At 40.2% G+C, this 22,676-nt stretch overlaps 1 protein-coding gene across 12 annotated transcripts in view; it reads right to left on the reverse strand.

Annotated features, from left to right (window-relative positions):
- Positions 1-22,676, reverse strand: part of KIAA1217 (KIAA1217 ortholog) — a 355,614-nt gene that overhangs the window by 180,471 nt on the left and 152,467 nt on the right. The window contains exon 1 of one of the 12 annotated variants that reach the window (XM_027894502.1): positions 18,025-18,043. The exons of the other annotated variants lie outside the window; for them this stretch is intronic. The gene's annotated coding sequence lies outside the window, so the exon portion shown is untranslated. Of the gene's footprint in view, positions 1-18,024; positions 18,044-22,676 lie in introns of those variants that run through there. 12 annotated transcript variants of the gene reach the window in all.

Genomic DNA, 22,676 nt, shown 5'->3' on the forward strand with positions numbered 1-22,676 from the left:
TATCCTCTCCCTTCCAGACAGAAAAAGTATTTGAGTAAATTACAATGAACAATTGATAAATGAGCAAAACTATTGTTCATTAGATCAGACACACATATTCTCTAGGACTTGAGAAATATTTATTTTCCTTTTTAACAATTAATTCTATATGGTCTTGGAACCTGGCAAAAATCCCAGAAATCTGGCACAGAAAACATAGAAAAAACGAAAATACAACTTAAACATTAGCACTGCTATTTAAAGTCTGCAGTGCAGTGCTCCCAACAGAATACTTCTATAGTTGTCTTGCAATTATAAAGAAAACAGTGTGATACACATTTTATTTAGAGTAATGTTTTTACTGGCCTTGGGTTACTCCTGCTCATTCTGATTGTGAACTATTTTAGGAGGAGAAGGGATGGCCAGCCATCCCACTTATCTGATGTTGCCTTTTGTGACATGAAGGAATGCGCCTTTAACACTGAGGTTTTCCAGAGTCTGGACAAGCATGATGAGGCTCTTGCGATTTACATTCACAGCCAGCTGGAAGGATAAGGGGGGTCTGACAGGAATAATGAACACTGAACACCACCAAGTTCAAGAAATGTAAAATAACTCAGAAAACCCTGATGGAAAAAAAAAAGCCAGTACAGTTGCCTGGAGTAGCAACATAAAAGCAGTACCAAGACATTACCTGTATACAGGGCTCAGAAATCAAGACTTCCGAAACAAAGAGCATTTAAAAAGACCTTATCCTGAAATAACACAAAGGAAAGCACAAAACATACTTACCTAAAATGTCTGAAAGGAAGGAGCTTTTTTAGCCTTGTACAAAACCAGGGTTAACTCTGGAGGTCAGTAGTATTTGTACCAAGAACATTAATAAGATCAGAATCAATGTACTCTGAGCCCTTAGAAGGCTTTACCTTCATCCATGGTGGGGAAAAATACCTAGAAAATTAGTCTAAGACTAAAACAGTAACAACATCAACAATAATAATCTATCTGCTTTTAGCCAGCACCTTTAGTTTCCACAGCCAAGAGCACATGACAGAGTTGTCTCTTGACTCCCCCATTGACATGTCCTAGTAAGCAGCTAGGTGCCCCTTGGGACAGGGTCAAACTGGTCTGAAACTATTCCTTTCATGGCCACAGCAAGATGCTCCCACAGCTCAGACAAACAGTAAATGATATTGATAGTGCTGCTAAGGGGCCTGAGCAATATGGACCCCCAAAATGCAGAGATGATCTAAGAGAGATTGCTTTTTTGGTTGTGGACATGTGACATGAAAATTGGTAGTCATCTTACGAGAACTTCTGCAGGAGCAGAAGTAGTTTCTCAAACAGGATTAAAGAGCATTGGCAAAGGGACAGACTAAACATGGCACGCTTTGGTATCATCAAAATCAAACAAAACAAAAGAGCTCACATATAAAACAAAATCGCCACCCAGGAAACATAATCACCTCTACTGCTGCTCAGGACACGGAACAGTCAGGACAGCAAGCTCTTAAAGCATGTTCTCACTAACAGAAAAGTCCCCAGTTTCAAACTGGATTTAATTTGTGTATGTAACAATGCTATTCCTTAAGATGTTACTAAAGTCTATTTAAAAGAATTAGTGAAACTCCTTTAGTAGCTGGAGGCAGCCAGAACCATTACATTGCTGGGCTCAAATAAAGAGCTCCCCAATACAGTCACTGGGATGAATCACCAACAACAAGTTAAATAAACTTGATTAACCAGTTCACAGCACGCAATCAGCATTTGTTTATCTGTGGGATCAACAATAACTGGTTCCTTTTAATTACTGTGCTCAGATCTGAAACCATCAATATAAAACAATGCACAGAGAATAACTGCCAGCAGGTTAGGATGTTTTAACTGTGTTTAAAATTAATGTCCCAGAGCAACTTCAACACTTCTGGGTTTAGCATGTGCATAACAGGAACAATTAACAAATACTGGCTGTGCTCAATTAGTCAAAATTATAATATACCATGACTCCCTGGCACTAGCAATTATTCACAGCTAAAAATGTGAGAAGTTAATTATGAATAGTTAAATCATAAGAAAAGTCCCGTAATTAAAGACTTGACTCAATGTCCATGTGAAAACATGTAGCCACTGCGAAAAATGTCATAAATGCTCTGTGTGGGAACCAGCTTGACACTGCTTAACACACTGTAGTCCAGAAACAAATATTAGACCTGAAGGAATTATGAGCACTCAAGTAGGTCACACTGCAGCACCTCTCCAAGCTTTATATGGCCAAAGATGGCTTGGGACTGCCCTGGAGAAGGGGAGCATCAAGAGGATGCTCCAGTGGATCAGGAATTCTCCCCACTACACTCCAGGGAGTTGTGCGTGGCCATTTGCTAACAACCAGTCAGATCTGAAATGGAGAAAGTATCTTTAACTAACTCCAGAAAAACAGCACTGTTTGTGGTGAAGCGCTGGTTTCCACCCCAGGCAGCAGAGAGCAGCTTCAGGGCTGCAGTTCATTTGACCACATCTCTGTTCTTGTTCATCCTCAGCATCTTCACTGCCAAGCTTGGTGTGGTCTCCGAATGCTTAAAACTCTGATAGACTCACTAAAAAAAAAGGACTATGTTCAGATAGTATATTACCAATGATGATATAATAGCAGCCACTAACTTGTACAAGAAATATGAAAAAAAAAAAATTCCAAGGTCTATCATTATGAACCCATGTAAGTAGACCCTGGGGACAAAAAGGTCGACACTATTTTAAAATTAATTGTCAATTAATCTGGTATTGTAAAAGGAATTGCAGATTTTTAAGATGTAGAGGGGAACTTTATGATCATTTGGTCTCATCTGCTTAGTACAGAATTTCAGTGAGGTGGGTCTGATAGTGGTTAAAATATTCAGAGCTTAAATTAAAGGAAAACATCTGAACTTGATTTCAAAATTTATGATGACAAACAATTTAATACAACCTCTGGAATTATGTATCATGAAGTTACCTTTCCTGTTAAAAATCTTTGGAGAGTTTCAATGTTTATACTACCTACATTCCATTTCAGTTCAGTTAAGAACTCTCATATTTGTGAGGAAAAATCAGCCCAAGGAATGAATCAGTAACACTCCAGCTTATGCAAAAAAGAAAAATGAGTATGAGTTTCTCTACACATCTCCACAACAGAATTTCATTGTGTCTTATCAGACCTACGGGTTCCAGCTCTTCAGAGAAGTTCAGAGACTAACACTGGAGCACTAGGAAGCAGCTGTAATCACCTTTCATTTGGCATCACCAAGCTTTCAGGTGCCTGTCTCCAAGTAACAAAGCAACCTTCATTTGCTCCAAAAGACATTTTATTCAAGCTCACAACTCTCGCACCTGGGCACCTATATCATGTTAAACAGGTTAGATTTTCTGTTTTGCAAGTTTTATTCTTGTTTCCTTCCTCCATCTCCAATTTTTAAAATAAATTAAAAGGCCTGAAAGCAGTAAACACTTGTGCATGCCCTAAATCAAACTGATAAAAACAAGTGTGGTCATCACAAAGAAGTTCTAACATTCAAGTACAGAAGAAAAAAAAAAAAAAAAAAAGAGGTGATTCTTCTCTTTCATCAATAACTTTGTCTCCCTCTCTAATTTGGGACAATCCCAGCAAAGCTAACTGTTGATACGCTTTACATGACTTCCCTTTCCACTGCCCAAGGGAAGAAGGAACAGAGCTCAACAGGCATAATTATAGGATGCATGTTTCTGGCTCATGTAATGCAACATCTTATTTCAGACTTTGTACCCCCCTGTTGTCATCTCACTGTACCAAGCTAACATTAATATTAGTACATTGCCACCAACACAGCCAGCTTTGAACTGAAGCCCCTGACATGCCTCAGCTCCTCCTCCCGCCTTCCAGCCTAGCCAGCCCTTCACACATCTCACAGGAAGGTAAGGAGAGATCAGTCTGCAAACACAGAAATAGAAAACATGAACATGGTTTCATAAGGTACCAAACAACTTACTCTGTGAAAGCAAAATGTGCCTTACATTGCAGAAATTTCAATCACCAGAGTTTAATCGAATAAAAAGCAATATGTGGGTGGGAAAGAACAGTGTAGGGAATTGTTTCTGAGGGAGGTGGGAGAAAGCGAGGGGGGAAGGTCGCTTTTAAGTCCATCTGCTCTGCATTCAAATTCTATTTCTCCCCAGTGTAAAGCATTTTGGTTTTGATAAGTTCCCTTTGAATGAATTGTCTTGAACAGAGCTCTGGTGAGAGTTTGGATTCAAATTGATCCAACTTTTTAGCAGTGCCAGAAGAACAGACTTACTGCCTGAAACACTATTGCTGCTTTCATGGATGTCTGCAGGATCTGGTTGTAAATTTATGAGATGACATGCTTTAGTGATCAAAAGTATCAAGATTGTTCTCTGCAAAGCACAACTATATTTTGAAATAATAATGAGAGATCCTTTATTTCAGCTCTTACAAAGTACACATTGAATTAATAAGATTGTCCAATGAGTGCTTGAATTAACAGGAAATAAAAACTGTACTTCAATGAAGCCTGGGTTTAGAAATAAGATAATAGTTCAAGTTATGTTGTGATAGCCATAACCGCTTACTTATCAAAAGGCATTTCTGATAAATATTCTACTACCAAAAAAAATAGTTTCAATTAAAAAAAATAAGTAATTATTAGTAATTAACACAATGGCACCAGTGTTGCCAATACACAGCATTCACACAATTCATGATGATGGTCTTACTTGAAAAGTAACTTATTTTGGAATATTATTCATTTTATTCATCTCTGGACTGTACCAAATAATGTACTGGACTTTTCTCCACAATGTCACTGGCAAGAAACTAGATTTTTTTCTGAGTCTCTGACTAAAATCAAGTGATAGGTCAGTGCCATTGTGACTTCATGAGTTGGGCATCTTAAACTGTTCTTACTACAATTTCTCCGTCTCCTGCCACAAAGGGTGTACTAGACAAAAAATGACAATCTGAATGTCTGAAAAGAGATAAAAACAACCTAAGTAAATTCTTACAGCTTTGTTTCCACGCATATCTGATTTCTAACCCAGCAGGGATGGTCACAGGTTTTGTATGTAAAGCTTTTTTTTCTACCCTTTGTAGGGCACCAACTCCTGAAGGCAGATGTAACAGCAGAGGGCTAGTTTAGACCTTTCAACTTGTAAATGTATCAAAGACCTCTCCAGCAGTATGCATATCTCCTTCCTTCAAAGTGCCTCTCTAACCTCCCCAGACCATGCTGATGCTATCATTAAGACAGCTGACTAATAAGAAAGCAATCAGAGCTGACAGCAGTGGCACTGCTGTTCTTTCTCAGGCCTGCCCAGTCTCTTCTGCTGGGATGCACACTTATTAATTCACTCTTCAGTATTTAGGATTTCATAGCTTTAGGGCAACAGGGACCATTTGATTATCTTGTCTGACTTCCCATCTATCACAAGCCATTAGATTTGATGTGGGGTCCTCACAAAAAGGCCAAACACTTAAATGAGATGAAGAAGACATTACCGATCTCAGGAGACCAATGCTGCATACACACTAGCATTTGTTTCAAACCCCACCACACACCCAATGAGATCTGCCCAGATGATTAGCATAAGGAAGTGTAGGACATCAAACTCCCAACTGAGAGAGCTTAATTCTGAGCAAAGTTCTTTCCTCTGACTTTAATCTCCCAGATCAGACATCCACCTTAAAAAAACCCAAAACCATCCTAACCAAAGCTGTGATGCACACAGCCACTGTCTCCAGCACAGTCAGTCTCACACAGGGAAAAAAACTGAAAGGAAAAAGAAAAACACCCCAAAACATACCTGTCCTAATATACATACATGGAAGGCAACAAATACCCCTGAACAATGCACATTACCAGCTGAGAGGTGCAAGCACTGCAGTAGATTATAATCACTGTCTTTAATACAGAGTTGCCCTTTCTACAAGCGTGTTACTTGAGGCTATTTCAGCACACAGGCCCATGGATGGGACTGCTGGAGCTGCTGACTCAGGCATACCATGTCCAGCAGCAGCAGGCCTGCCACAACCCTCCACGCTGCAACAAGCACCCCATAAATACAGGGTACCTTGCTGTACCTGGGCTCAAATGGCTTTGCAAATATATCTATTCTAATTTCAAAGACTGTGTTACAGTTAACTAACTAATGTTTAATTATCATCAGTGATAACAAACTGTATCCTACTTCTTCAGGGTAAAGTTTACTTAACTTCAGTTTCCAAGGATTTATTCCCCCTTTGTCAGTCAGACCCACTGGTGCTGTAGGACATGTTCTTGGTGAGAAAGCCACCTCACAGCCTCCTCCTCGGTCACACACATCTGCTGAGCTCTTGAAGACTGCATTATCTCTCATTCTCTATTTTCATCTTGGAAAACATTCTTTGCCTCTTTTTGCTTTCTCTCCAGTATTCCCATCTTCTTGCAGTACAGCTAGCAGGATTGTCAGAGCCCATTCTTCTGAACTTAATGTACTAACAGTAATAAAGGGGTACATGACCTAAATTTACCTATGAAAACACTGGTACAGCTGGATGCTGCACAACAGCACAAAGCTCCCAGTGAAAGGGGACTGAGGCTGTGGCACTCTCCCCAGCCGGGATGGGGAGTTTGTGGCCACAGCAGCCTCCTCCTGAAAAGGGAGAGAATGTTTCAGGTTTTGCAAGGGTAAAATGTCCAAACACCAAGTGAGATGCAGTGTCATGAGTCTGGCGTCATATTCCTCCTACAAGGGGAAGTCTGCTCCTGTACAAGAAGATAAAAAGGGAGAAAAAGTAACAATGCTCTGTGTCATCAGGCTCCAAGAAGCACACAGAACTGCCTGGGGTGAAGACTAGAATAAGAAATGTCAGCATAGAAAGGTGTCACAAAAGTTTAAGCTTATTCAGAGATAGAGCCTCTGTCTCTCCCATGAATAAATACATAACCCAAGACAATTTAATTCCAATTATTTTGTATATCTTACAAAAACTTTTCAAACAATGGGATGACCTACATGAGCATTCCACTGATGACATAAAATTACCCTGTTTATGTCCCTTTACAAACTGCAAGTCTGCACTGAGATATATAAATATGCCCCACAACAGTACATGCAGCATACCTGACGGTAGGGAACAGGCAGTAAGTGGTGAAAATGACAGGTTTACTTCACTCCAGAGGAAAAGGTTATTAAATACTAATTGGCAACACAGACAGCTTTTACTGCATATGCATATACTCCAATACTCTGATTTTCAAGGCTCATCTGCAAAAGTGTAACACTTTTAAATAAAAGTTATTTATTTAATTTTATTTGTGATTTTCATACTATTGCTTTAATCTTTCATAATTAACATATAGTGATGAATTCCCACTTTTTTTTTTTTCCTCCTCTTTTGCTTTTTTGCTCTAGAAGTGCCATTAAAAGATAGAACTTCAAGACTGCAGCTGGAACAATATTTAAGTCCTTTCACCAGCTGGAGGAAATTCTGGGCAAAGTGCTAGAAGGAGAAAAGTATCAAAATCTCTTTGAGACAAGATACAATATTACTTACATGCCCCTATTTCAGTTTTATAAGCTCCTATAAATCCTCTCTCACAACAGAGAGTAATGGAGGGGTGCCCTTGGAAGAGGGCAAAGAGGTAAGTGAAGGATGAGTTTGCAGCCCATGAGTAGTATTAATTTAATGCTTTTAGTCTGCTTTTTTGCACAGAGTCTTCTTTCTAAAGTTAGAAGTGCCTAAATGCAGCCAGAAAACACAGGCTGAACACCACAGTTAGGGGGTAAAATGCTGCAGGCAGTAATTATCAATCACTTTCTTTTCCCAGCCATCAAATAAGGTAATTTGTTTGTTTTCCCCATCCTGCAAGGAAAAGACTGGGTGGTCTTCCAGTTTTTGGAGTCTGAGAAATACTCCTCTCGAGGACAAGGCCACCCCAGGCCTCCTGGGTAGCGTGAGGTCCTTTTCAACACGGTCTTACACTGTACTTGATTTTAGTCACAGACATTAAGACTGTGGCAATGTTTTGCAAATCATCACTAAATACCTTTTCTTCATAGCTCCATGTAAATCTCAGGAGTGTTTCCAAGATGTGAATAAAGCCTCGATTATGAAAGGTAGCATATTTCCAGTTCCTCAGCTGTCTTCATCAGCATGGGTCTGCCATGCCACAGAGATTCTTTTTAGGTTAAAAGACTAATTCCCCTCCATATATTGCATATCTTGCAATAGTTGTCACCAGTTGCAAGAATATACAACTTTATTGATACATGATAAGTAACTGTGAATTTTGAGGCTATTAGTTTATTGGGGGAATGACATCTCAATTAAACATTTACACAAAAACTCAGTCCCTGGCAGAAAACTCAAACAATTCTCTTTCTGTTTATTTTAAAACATCTCATAGATTGCTACATATTCAGACTTCAAAAAATGAATTAAAAAATTTTGTTCCCTCATTCCCTTCTTGAATAATGTACATATAATAATACCTACGCTCAAAGCCATGACATTTAAAGTCTAAATTTCCTGTGTACTAAAAAACCTAAGTTAATGTTGCAATTCATTGCAGTAAAAGGAAGCTAGGAAAAAATGGGGCAGGAGCCAGGCTGAAAAGCTTTCTGAAAGATGCAGCTGCAGCCAACAGCTGAAATTTAAAATCAGACATTATTTTCTCTCTTCATCTTGTGGGCTCTGCCACAGTTTCAATAAACCACAAATTTAGCCACAGAGACACTATCGCTCATAACTTTCTTTTGCTGATGGAGCTAAAATAAGAACCATAAACATTTCCCCCCAACTTCAGAAAGCAGCATATGTCACTACCCGATATGGCTCTTGACAGGTTCCATGTGGAAAACATGTTAGGCAATTAGTGACCCCCACTGTGGTACTGTGAAATTAATAATTTAATGTTGTAGAGAGAACTTGAAACACACAAGATCATATGGGTCAAGAAAAGCAGAAGCAAGAACTCCATTTCTATTTCCCAACCCAGTGAGAGAAGAGACATGTGATAGCCAGCAGATATGGCTCCCTTGGGTTTCCTCAGGGCACGTAGCAACATCCCTTGGTAAAGAAACAGAGATCTTCCTATCAATTAGAAAACTAAATAAAGATAGGAGTTCCCTGCAGGAATGAAAGCCAAATTTCCCTGGAGATGGAGGTTACCAAGGGCATCACAGAGAGTAGACTGGTCCAGACAGCTCTCAACATTAGTGAGCTGGAAAAGAGCATTTAAGTGAGGTGGCAGAGCTTGCTGAGTACATTCTGATAGTCAGTGAAGAGAAGGGCTGATTACAAAGAAGAGACTTCACAAGATTCACTGACTACACAATAAACTGACAGATAAAATCCCATGTAGATGTAAAGTGATGCACACTGACATTGAACAGACTATTACTGCTCAAAAAGAGAGTCTGATGTTATAACCATTTTCTGAAAATTTCAGTTTGATGCTCGTTAGTGATTAAAAAACCAAATAGATGTTAGAAAATGCTGGGAAAAGAACAGCGAACAGGACAGATAACATCATTATGGTACTACACGAATACACAACCCACCCACATTTTGAATTTTGCATGCAATTTTAAAGTACTCCAGGTCAAAGAAAATACAGCAGAAATAAAAATGTTAAGAAAAAGGCAGCATGGATGATCAAAGTTATGGAACAGTTTCTGTACAAGGAATGACTAAATTATGCAGGACTCTCCATTATGGAAACAGATGACTCAAACGTTTGTTTGAGGTCTATAAACACGAGTGACAGAGAGAAGCTGAATAGAGAAAGACTGTTCATTGTCTCTCTCAACGCATACTGTAGGGTCATCAAATGAAAGAAGTAGGCTAATGATTCCAAAATACATATCTGTGAATAATAATTTTACAGAGCATCATGGAAGTGTTGGTAAACTGGGGAACTTCTTTCTGTAGAACGCTGCAGTTATTTATCGTGTTTAAGAGTTTAAGAAGTAAAACCAACAAGTTAATGAAAAAAATTCCATTGAGCACTGTTAAATAAAAAAAGTCATAATCCTCGGTTTCCTTCAAGTAATCTCCTAATTATATATTTCTGGGAGCTGGGAGGATATACCAGAAGTATGATTACATACTCTCCTTGATCCTGTATTCTTTCCTAGGTAACCACCACCATTCAAGACAAGTTGTTGGGCCTCCTACAACTGCTCTTACACTTGACAAGGTATAAGTTACCCTAATATTCACAGTAACACTGTCATATGTGATAAACATAAAGGAATAGAAGCACTTACATTACAACAGAAAAATAACAACCCCAGACTAATCACAACACTCTACTCTGTGGTGAGTTTCATACAGAAATCTCCTCCTGAAGCATGGATGTGGAGAAAATGAATGGCATACAATACATTAGGTCATATCTCATCTGTTGCAAAAATGGCCTTAAACATTTGTCTACACAGGAAAGTTAACGCAGTAGAAGGCAGAGAATGAATTTGCGGTGCTTCAGCTATTCCACAGAGGTGGCAGACAATGCAGGGTAAATCTTTCATGGCATGAGCATACAAAGCTCTGGCTTACACCAAGCATCAGAACACTGTTAAACTTTTTGAACAAGGGATGTGTACAGCTTTGGGAGGCCAAGACCATCTTTTCTTCCACATTAATTCCCCACTACTGAGAGGTCACTCTGGAGGACTTCAGGTGCCATGACTCAGACTGAAGCGCAGTATGGTTCCAAGCCTCCCTTGCACTCCCCCATCTTTCTGGGGTATGGGACCCAGGGCACAGGCAGGCAAAGCCGTGCAGATCAGCGCACAGTGCTCCACAATCTAGTACTGGGATGCAGTAGCAGTTGGATCATTGGTAATTTGCTCATTTAGAAGCATGAAATCTGAATATCTGCCCACACTTTTGCACAAAATCTCACCATGAAGGCATCGCATGTTTTGTACCTGTAGTTCTTCAGAAATTTGCTTTTACTATTTCCTTACCTTATTCAGAAGTCTGAGCACCTCTCTGCTTTTTCACTCCAAGAAAATGGGAGATTATTTTTTTTTCTTTAGTTAGGAGATTTTTCAAGGGCAAATAATAATACACCTTTTATTAAGCAGCTATTCACAGTAAGAAACTTTTTACTAGCAATTTCTCAAAGAATGTTATGACTGGCTGACTTGAAAGAGGCCTATCCAGAATCTCATTAGATTTTCAAGTACTTTAGAAGGCAGTTCTTACTGAATTATCAAGCATGCAGGAAAGCAGTGGCAGTTTCATACCTGAGATTATGTACTTCTGTGTTAACTGCAGAAACACATCAGAGTAGTGAGGAGTGGAACTACTTGGAACTACTGCTGTAACAGGGAGCTACTGGGATATGTTGCAGCAGACTCTTCATAAACATTTTATTTGCACGATTAAATACTGTTTTTCAAGTGATACACATATGACACCGTATACAGTGATATATCTCAGTAACTCTTGACCCTGAAAATCTGAAATGGTTAAAAAAATAATCACAGAAGCTTCATGCATGTGGCGCACACAAAGTTCACAACATCTTGCATAAACAACCTTTGGATACTGTTGTTTGGATAAGAGCAGCCAAATCTGTCCTCTGCATATGGACCTGCAACGGTGGCCGTAGGCTGGCAGAAGCACTGGCTGGTCTAGAGCTGTTTTACACCCATCTGCAATACTGACACTGCAAATAAGAGAAAATCAGAGTGCTCTTTTCTTGCTGATGGGATGTCTCCTTAGGCACCAACAAAGAATCCCAGAGCTTCCTTCTTTTGAAGAGAAGCCAACCTGCCACACCTCACTAGTCTTAGCCATCAAAAATACAAGCAAGTGCCCACCTAGTATCCACCTAGTAAACCACAGGGGTGAAAGAGGAACCTGCTGAGGGAAATTCACCTCACTCAGTCTAGACAACATCTATTTTAGGATGGGATGAATTAGTCTCCTGAGATGTCTCTCCATGTCTGTACAGCGGCACACACATAAGACTGAGCACCCAGTGCATACAGGGCCAGTGTTACAGGAGGAGACTCTCGTAGGCAGCAGAGCACTTATTGTTCAGTGGGCAGCTCTCCAGTGGAGGTAGGAGTGATCACTTGGAAACATCTACACACACAGCTTTTTGGATAGCATCACACTTCCTTAAATAGTTCTGAGAATAAAATAAAATTAATTCTTTATTTGGAAAAACACTGTACTCTCTGTACATGGAAATATCTTCTAATACTCTTTCTAACATTTCCACAATGTTTTAGACAGTGAGTGATTCCTATGTAGACTGTTTTCCTCAAGAGCCAAGCATATATTTAATTCGAAATTTTAGAGTCATGTTCCAGATTGTCTATATGAAGACTTTCCTATTTCTATTTTTGTCCCTACAATTTTTGTCATACTGTTTTGCTGCCAGCAGAATAGACAGTCAGTTTCTTAAACACTTCTCTCTTGAAACAAACCAATTCACACAGAGTATATTCTAGGGAGAGTTTCACCACCATAAAATGCTCTTTTACAAGGCTGAGGACGGCCTGTCTTTCCCTTGCACTACATTTCTGTTTGCAATCTCATACCAGATGGAGCTGCTGTATGATTCCTGTCCAGACTTTGAAAACCAAAGCATGAAGCCTGCTCTTAAAACTTCTGTCGCTAACACTTCATGAGTGGCTGCTGTGGCTGTGCCAGCAGAGTTGCAAACAGCGCTTCTTCTGCACTTTGACCCGAATCCATGCAGACACATTGCAGCATCCATACCGGGCTCTGCTGAGCTGTGCCAGGATCTCGGCTCTGTGTAGCACATGGCACCACACAAAAAAGATAACACTTCTCTCACGCAAACACACACATGCACCCTACAACTGCCTGCTTAGCTGCTGCTTCTCTCACCTCTTGGCGCTTGTCATCTTCCAACATATTTCGCTGACAGCATATTTTACTTTGCCCTATGTAGCTCCCCCCGCCCCAGGAAACACATGAAGAAAAGGTATGTGAAGATGAAGGCATAGTTAAAAGGTAGAGTTTTCAAAGCTGTTGGTAGCTGGCTAGAGCGGATAGTGAGAGGCTGAGAGCTGCCCTGGGGGTTTACAGCAGCTGAAGGCTGTTTAGCACTAGTGTGACCACCTGCAAGGAAAGCAAGCACTCACCTCCTGCAGGCATTGAAGCTGCTGTCCCTTAAAACACAGCCTAGCAGCAGGAGAGGGAATTTGCTTCCTGTCTTGCTACTTCGTCTCAAGACTTGTCCTAGCTTTTCACTTTGTGGGCATCAGACTAAGCTCAATGTCCTGCCAATGAAATACAGGCAATTTGTGCAAAACTAAACAGTTTCCTACCATGGAAAGTCCCAAAGCATCAAGAAAATAGATTGATCTCCACCCATTGTCTGTTTCAAAACTTCCTTCACAGCTTGAAATTACAGTCATCTAATGAAAGTATGGGGAAATCAGATGAACAGAGAAATCAGACTTCAACAACAGAGACATTAACAACACGCAAACCACTTTTTTTTTTTTTTTTAAGAAGTTCTTTTTAAAACTTCCATTTTTCTCTCATCATCAGTGAAACAAAATGTGCCCCAAAAGAAGAACATACATGTCCTACAGGCTCCCTTTGGCCAGTAAGGTCCCCATCTGAAGTCCAAAAACTTTATCAGGCCTGGATAAGAAAAGTTAAAGCTATTCTTAGGTGTTGTTTTGGAAACCACAAACTGTGATTGTGAGCACAGATGGGTAGGAGCTCTCTTTGACAGGCCTGAAACAACTTAAAATCTCCAGTCTTTCTCTAAAACCTTGTTTGTTTCCAGGGTGAAGCATCAGACTGTTGGCTCTCCCTACAGCCCAAAAACTGCTTAGACCACACAAGATTCTGCAGCAAGCCAGTATAATAAGATTGAATAACCACTTAAAACTCTATCTAAGATCTCAAAATAGGTCTTAAGTGGAGGTACAGTTTACTCTGCAAAACTCATGACACTTGTTCTTGTAGTTACATTGGTGATGCACACAGGCACACACACTTGGCAGTTTGCATACTCACTGAAATGCCATCAGTGTTAACTGCTGAGTTCTGAAGGAACTAAACTTTTACAATTGCTCTTTAGTTACTTGAGTTGATGTCTGGTTGAAGATAAAACCAAAACAAAACATAAACTGTTACACCAAATACAAGCTGTGATGCTGAAGGAATTTTGAACTGCTCATATAAAGTATCTGGACACGAGACATTCTGCATTACTTCTTAATTTACTGCATGTTCTTCATAGGGATGGGATTAGATTTAGATCCCAATAATGCGTTAGTGTTGCCTATGGAAAGAAAAACACCCAAGGAATATATAGCTGATATATCACCCCTCCAAAAAAAGAAGGAAAAAAACCTGCTTAAATTTGACTTGGCAAAGTCTTTACACATATTAGATAAAAGACTTGGAAAGCATATGCTCCTCCTTACCAGCAGCCAAGATCTTCTAATATCCCTACAACTTGTTAATCAACTAACATATGGTATCGCTTTAGGAGAACACACCATTCTGATTTTGCATTTACATGGTCTGTTTCCTACAAAACTATTGTCAAGATTTAGCCATTGTAATATAACCTAGTAATTTTTATTCCTATACTTTAAATTAATCAATAAACACAGAAATAAAAAGAGAATCAATTTCAATCCAAGCAGTAAGTAAAACTCTTTTTCACATAGTTTTCAGTGATGGATAAATTTCTACTGACTGTGCTGAACCTCACCAATCTATGAAAATCACAATTTGCTGCAAAATTATGACCTAAAAATTCTGTTGCCTTTCACTTAAAGCCCCTTAAAACCCAATACATTAAGTTTTTTGGGTAAAGCTAAACTGCCAAGGCAAAATTTAATGTAGTTTCATAATGTCTGCACAAGAGGCTTCCCAGATATATATAACTTCATTAATGTATTTTAAGTTCTATTTTATACACATACACAGCCTATGTCCTAAAAAACACCACAGCTTAATTACACATAATATAATAGTTCTAAACACATATTAGTTGAAAAATCAAAATGCAATTAGATTATTACGTTTCTCTTTTAATGAACCTTATATAAGTTTCAAACCTCTATTGCTCTGCTGACCTAGTATCTCTCAGCCTGCCTCTGACTTAATTTACCGATACGCAGCTGTTGGGCCATAACAGCTTCTGCCACCCTGACACAAACTCAGTGCAAGTCCATTCACGGTGTCACGTACCTCACACTCCTACCACCACTAAATCTGGGTGCCAGGTCTTGGTTTCTGCTGCTACGGCACCCGGTAGTGATGGGATCAGCCTTCTCTCCAAAGACATTTAGCAGATCCAGCTCACAGAGCACAGCAGCATCTTACCCCATCCAAACTAAATCCAAAACTAAATTAAACCCAATGTTTTTTGCACCACAGACAGGTGGGCTTTGGTTGCAGTGATTCTTTCTGCAGTGCCACCACACCTCTGCAGCCCTGCCTGTGCCAGACTTGGCCAGGGCTGATAAAAGGAGGTGCCAAGGAGTGGGGCACTGGGTGCTTCGGATGCCGCAGAAAAGCAGCACAAGTATTTTGCCATGTCACCCTGCAGACCAGGTGATATCAAAATAGCTCCAGTCAGAGCATGAAAGAGCATGACTGTCTCTGCCCAGACAAAGAAACTATACAAAAAAATAAATTTGGCAGAGAAAGTCTATAAAACAGTAAAGCTCATGGAGAAAGCTTAGCGGGGCTATTTAAATTACAGATAGGCAGTTTTGAATATGTATACGTAGTCTGCATTTTGAGGGCATCTTGTTTTTTGTCTGTTTTTTAATGCTTTTAACATCAGACACAGATGTAGCACAATTTAACAAACACTTTCAAAGTACTGTCATATGGAAGTTTGTTTGCGAGTACAAAAAGAATTGCCTTACAATGCCATTTCTCAGCACTTGGAATGACAATGGAGGCAATTCTATTTAAAGGAAGAGAGAATTCTAAAATTTCTGAATACCTGAAACACACTAAAATCCCCCAAGATGTTTTATAGACAAATTATCACTTTTTTTTCTGTATTTCCAATGGCAGGATAAAAATGAAAGTATGACATGAATTCCTGAAATTTGTCTAAAGTTTAAAAGTTGAAATGTGAGCCTTCACTTGCAAGAAATACAAAGGCCCAAAGTTACAGCAAAATAAAGTGATGCCAGAAAAATAAAAGAATGCCACAAACTTTAGTTATTTGACACTAAGAAAAAATTGCATGAATTCACTTAGATAGGCTGGAAGACAATCTGACATGCTTAATTTATTCATTATTTAACTTTGAACTATCCCATATATCCACCTGTATGTACAAACACCTAAAGCTACACTTGCATGTTTCACAGCATATCTCTCCCTCTATATAGTGCTCATCATCAATTAAATTATAAGCTGTACCCAGATGCATAAGAATTTCCTGTACAGTGTGCAGTATAACGGTCCAAAGAATTCTGCTATGGGTTTCAGGCTATTACCTGTGATATAATAAATCATACTTTAAAATGGATTGCAGAAATTATCTCTCAGTTAAATTCTCAATTTTCATTTAAAAGAGCAATAATCTTCTTAAAGATTCATGGCAGAAATTATGAACATTAATAGTTTCATGCATACCTGACAGAGATCTTTCAGAAATTCAAAGCAGGTGACACTGTCTGCAGAAGATAAAAGACCTACCTGGCCAAGTCCCAAAAGAGAATATGGGATGGGATGAGACACTCAACGATGGAATGTGTCTCTTCTCAAAGGCTAGCACGTACGTGGCAGGGACAGTGTGTGAGGGTGGCTCACCTGGGTAAACAAGCAGCTTCATAAGCAAATTACCTTCACACCTGCAGCAACATGTTTGGCTTGAAAGGGGTTGCAGAGAATACTTGATAGATTATCTGGTGGAAGATGTTTCTTCAATCTCCAGTTTTGTGTGTTGGTTTTGTTGTTGCTGTTTTTTTTTTTTTTTTAATGAATTACTTTGTTTGAATTCTGCTGCATAAAAATTTAAGAATTTGCTTACCAAACCTCAGTTCCTAAGTGTGGCAAAAGGAGAACAAATGTGATTCTTTTAACAGTTTAATGCTTTTGGTATGCAGAGCCTCTTTGGCCCTTACAAGGGGCCCATAAGCAGCAGTGGAATCCCAGTCACTGGAATGAAGACAAATTTTCTACTGACAGTCGAGGAGCAGGCAGGGAGGCACAGGCAGTGCCACATCTGTCTGAGATCCTGGGCTTTGCCCTGCTGCACCCAAGCTGCCTCCTCCCTGAGTCAGCCCTGTGGGGGAAGAGCAGAGGGCAAGGGGATTTCAGGAGGTCCCACTTTGCTTCAGCACACATCCCCCACTGCAACAGGAGCACTTTCATCATGGAATGGTGGAGGAAGGGGCTTCCATCTTGCCCCCATACCCTGTGCCACTGCCGACAGCCTGCAGTGCTGTCTGCTCCCAGCATGGCAGCACATGCTTCTGAACGAAGTACAGAATTAGCTATTCCTTGAACACTCCATTTTCAATTAAAGCAAAAGAGAAATGTATCTAGACAAACATTTTTATTCTACTCTGCTCACCTAGGATATCCAACTCTGCCTTGAAGGAGGTTTGGATTGCCCTACTATTGATATTTAAACAGAACCCTTGATTCTAAATTGTTGATGGAAGTACCCTAAAGCAATCTGAAACATCTGAAAAGATAAGAACATTAAAGATGCATGGATGGGCAAAATTATCTCCCTGTCTTAATCCAAGCTCCTGGATAAATGAAATGCACTGCTCATGTTTCTCAGAAGTACCCCAGCAGTTTAGACTGGTGCTTTGTCATACCAGCAGTAGCTGATCTGCTATTGTTTTCTTTTCTAACTGAACATTTCACCACTGCTATATCATCAAACTAATATCTACTGATTTCAAATCTACACACAATACACGCAGATCCCCCCCTCCTTAACAAAGAAGATAAAACATACTATGTTCACAATAAAGTTAAATTTCTAGATAGAAACAAGATGTATGAAATCAAAACTTCATATAAATGTTTTAACTTACTGAACTTTTCTCCTCCTTCAGCACAGCGTTCTGCACCAGTTATTAGGAACAAGAAGGGAATTTCCTCCTCCTCAGACTATTCTTGAAATAGATTGCAGTAAGTCTTCCTTTCCAACCTCAGCCTTCAACAGCAAAAGGAAGCGACTCTCAAGCTACAGGCAGGAACAACCTCATGAACTAAAAAAAACCTACCCAAACAATCCCCATCCCAAAATTTTGACTACCACTTTATTAAAGGTCAATGCAGCCATTTCAGAAAGAAGATCTCTGTGAGCTGTTTTTAAAGATTTCCTACTGCAGCAACCTAAATCATAGCACAATGCTTGCTTGTCTTGCCTTTCAAGTCCGGAAAGCTCTTTGTTAAGATCACTTATAGTAAGGAAACAAGTTTTCATTCATTCTGTATGTATATTTTTATAAGCCAATCTTGTAAACAAACCAGTAATAGTTTATGGAAGCCAACAGTGGACAGATTTTGCCATGAATGTTAAATGAAAATTTCTACACCAGCCCAACAAAGCCTTACAAGATCTGAGAATTCACCCCATATGGTAATGTTAACGGTCAGAAGACAAACAACAAAAAGGTTCAGGTGGTAACGGCCTCCTGACAACTTTACTGTCATTATATAGGCAAGGAAAAGGCAAAATATTTAGTGATTGACTTTATGAACGTGCACTGCACATCATGGAGCAATCTTGTTTCAAAGATCTCAATTAAACAGAAGCTGAATTAATAGCTAAACCATATGCTAGACCCTGAGATCAGCATTGTTACAGTAACTGGGAAATAGAGGAGTTCTTTGGCCTTTGGTTGGTTTTTTTTATTATTATTATTTGTTTGTTTGTTTTTGTTTTTTAAAGACAGTGTTCTCTGTCTCTTTGTCATATCCTCCGCCTGGAACAGATCCTTTCCTCTCTGATAGGCCAAAGAAGGGGACTTTGCATAACAGCTCAAGGAACTCCCTCTTAGAGATCCCTGAGGGATCCCATTGAGGGATTTCAGCACAGAAACTGATGCTGTAGTCCCAGCATCATTTATATCTTAAGAAGGGTGGAAGGCCAGAGTTGACCCTATGCAGACTATGCCTTCACTCTGGGATCTGATAAAGAAGCTTGAAAACTCAGCTATGTTGTGAGCAATTCAGCCTTCTCAGGACTCTTCTGTGGAGACTGTGTTGACAAAAAAAGTTCTCCATGAGATTTTTCTGTAGCACTGGATTGGTAATCACAGGCTTCTTCCATGCCACTCCTAGATTTACCAATCCGCTGCTCATATGCTCTGACCTTGTTATAAACTTGGAAAACAGAGAAACCATGATTGAGCCTTTTAATATTTACATGTGAGACAGAAGAACTGTTAATAGCACAACGGGATAGACAAAGAAGGTCCTTCCTAAGGATATACCTTTTCCCGGCCCTGATCAGCTTAGGACAGTCTGATCCATGATCAGGAGAGTACTCTGGACTTCCCTGTGGAGGGTTTATTTGCTGTATCAAGAGCCCAGGCTGCTCATTCAGGGATTGAAATTAAATGACTAGAAGTCATCTTTGAGAATAACAGACTAAAGTAGAATTCATCACTGACTTAAAGCCTCACTGTAATAAAAAGGCTTGTCACAATAGAGAAATGCAAATCATGGGCAGATGCTCCATCAGTGCAAAAGAATGATCACAAACTGAAAACAGAAACTTGGAAAAACAAAGCATGCAGGAAATCCAGAAAGGACAGCATTGGAGTCAACATGACAGAGGAAAAGAGCTGAAATTGAAAGATACTCTCTATTGGGAAAAGTATGAAGAAATACACGAAAAATATTTCCACAAGTTTTCTGGCAAAGAAATCCTTCATTAGGAAGCAGGGAAATAAACTGAGCAGGCTCCTGGGAGAAACGCAGAGAGAGGAATTTGATGGCTAATGGCTACCTGCCATCAGATTAGCACTGAGTGTTCCTACCATATAGGCAGCAGGTATGAAAGTGCACCAATATACTGAAATTCTGTCCTGGGAAAGCATGTGACAACACTTTTAATTTACACTGGCAATGGTTAAACCTCCCAAAATGAGGGAGGTTACAGATTTGTTACAGATCTATTCAGTTGATGATGATTTTTATTTCATATGAGAAAAAGGAGTGCCGTCTCAGACTAATTAGGTTTCCACACCCAAACCCATGTTCATTTAAATGGCAGACTAAATGCAAACAGATGCTGTCTTGATTTCACATTTAAAATCCAAGACAGTGGTTCTCAAACCAGGGTCCTAAGCTCCGTAGGGTCTGCAGCAGGTTACTCAGTGCTCTGCAGAATTGAAATCTCATTTTAAAATGCTGAAAGAGCATCTATGGGAAGTAAAGAGAGTGCACCTACCCTTCCTACACACACGAACTTTCTCTCTGCTTGGAAGAGAAATGGAAGAAGGGTAGTAGCACAACCCAGTAAGAGGCTGCAGCCACAGTTTGCGTAAAATTGCTATTTATTGGTGAATGAAGTTTCTGTAATGCTCTTTACCATATCCTCATTTTACTTATCATATAATTGCTGATTATGGACTTACAGAAGGTTTGTTTGCCACTCCTAAGACTTTTTTGTTTTTAAATTAAAACCATTCCGATCATAGCCTCCTCTATCAGTCACCCTGGACACAGCCAAGACAAGATGTAGGTGGGGAGAAGCAGTCGCTGCCAGGCTCATACACCACAGCTCAAATGGAGAATCAGAGCTTTTATTACAATTCTTCCAAAAACTTGGTGTGTCCCTGTTTTGCCTTAATTCTCTTCCAGAAAGTACTGGTGTAACCTCTGACAGCTTGCTATGGCTGTGTATATATGTTCTGCTGTTACAGAAGTATCTTTGTGAAGGCCTCTTGCACTCCTCAAGAGCAGTCCCTTAAATAACCCACTGTAACACATTTCAAAAGGATCCTCTACAGGGACAACATGCAGGTATCATTGGGGAGATTTGTTTCAATGATGCAGCTAATGTTTTCACCTCAGCTACACCATTCTTAAAACCAATGCTTATGATTCTGGTTTTGACAATCCTTATGACACAGTAAGCAGAAACTGTGTACAGATTTAATTCCGTCTTCCAGACGACCTGAACCAGACCCAAGGGTGACCCAAGAGATACCTAGAGGTTAGATGCGGGACGAGGCTTTCCCATATTCAACACTCAGCAATCCTACTACTTTTCCTCACATCTCCTAGCTTCTTGTCCCTCTGTCTTCTTTGCTCATAGCTGAGGCTTTCCCATCTCCATCAACCTGCAACCCAGAAGCCAGGGCACCACCCCAGCAAGGGGAAGCCATGGACAAAGCAGCACAGTCCAGGGAGAGTCTGGTGACAAAAACATGTGTACTTACATTAGTTCTCTGGTGACAGCATGGTACCTGGAGTTTCTCCAGCCCAAGAGTAGATCAAGACTACAGGACAAGAACCTAGTGCTCAGTAGTTCTCTTGGATTTAAGACATTTAAAACACACCATGAGTGGGTGCTGTCAGCTATCACAATCTCCCTGCCTGTGCTGGAGTGTTTGGCATCCAAGAGGGCAGGTAGTAGATGCTGAAAACGTGGGCATTACTTGAGACTCAGCATAACAAAGAGTGCTGAATATCAATAAAAGCATTCACTCCTGTAGCCTCAAAAGCAGGTTTCTGAGATTACAAGGTTTTTAGAGTTATTTGACCGAAATTTTTGTTCTGATCTGATTGCATTCCCACAAATGACAAGGTCAAAATATTAAATGACACAGAAGCTGCATAGCACTTGGAGTACTTTTGTCAAATTAAGGAAGTAAAAAACTTCTAACTTAAGAGCCCACTAGAATGGAATAAAGAGAACTCCAACAGTGGGTTCAAGAGCAAGCAAAAGCCAAATGCTGCTTTAGACTGGTGACAGCTGAAGTAGAACAAAAGATCTGAGAGACAGAAGGCTGGGAAGTTGCTTGTATTGGGTTTGCATCGGAACGTTTTGATAAGGAGGGGGGGGGGAAAACTAAAGGGCTGTCTTTTGTGGGAAGCTGCCAGAACCTTCTCCTATATCCAACAAAGACAAAGCCAGCTGGATACAAGATGGACCTGCTGCTAGGCACGGCTGAGCCCATCAGAAATGGTGGTAGTGCCTCCGAGATATTTCAGAAGGGGAAAGAAGTTATTGTTCAGAAGCAATTGCAGTTAGAGAAGACAGGAGAGAGAATATCTGAGAGAATCAACTCTGCTGACAGCAAGGTTGGTAAAGAAGGAAGGGGATGAGGTGTTCCAAATGCTGGAGCAGGGATTTCCCTGCAGCCTGTGGCGAAGAACATGGTGAGGCAGGTTGTGTCCCTTCAGGCCATGGAGGTCCACGAGGGAGCAGAGATCCACCTGCAGCCCGTGGAGGGCCACATGCTGGAACAGGTAGATGCTGAAAGAGGCTGTGAGCCCATGAGAAGCCCATGCTGTAGCAGGCTCCTGGCAGGACCTGTGGACCTGTAGAGGGAGGAGCCCATGCGGGGGCAGGTTTGCTGGCAGGACTTGTGACCCTGTGGGGGATCCACGCTGGAGCACTTTGTGAAGAACTGTCAGGGAGAAGGTAGAGAATCTGGAATAAAATTAGGCCCAGGAAGAAGGGAGGGTTGGGGGGGAAGGTTTTTTAATGATTTGTTTCACTTCT

The sequence above is a fragment of the Empidonax traillii genome, unplaced genomic scaffold (assembly GCF_003031625.1).
Source record: "Empidonax traillii isolate 1590-97213 ecotype Southwest subspecies unplaced genomic scaffold, ASM303162v1 scaffold430:size563586, whole genome shotgun sequence".
Classification (NCBI taxonomy): Eukaryota; Metazoa; Chordata; class Aves; order Passeriformes; family Tyrannidae; genus Empidonax; species Empidonax traillii.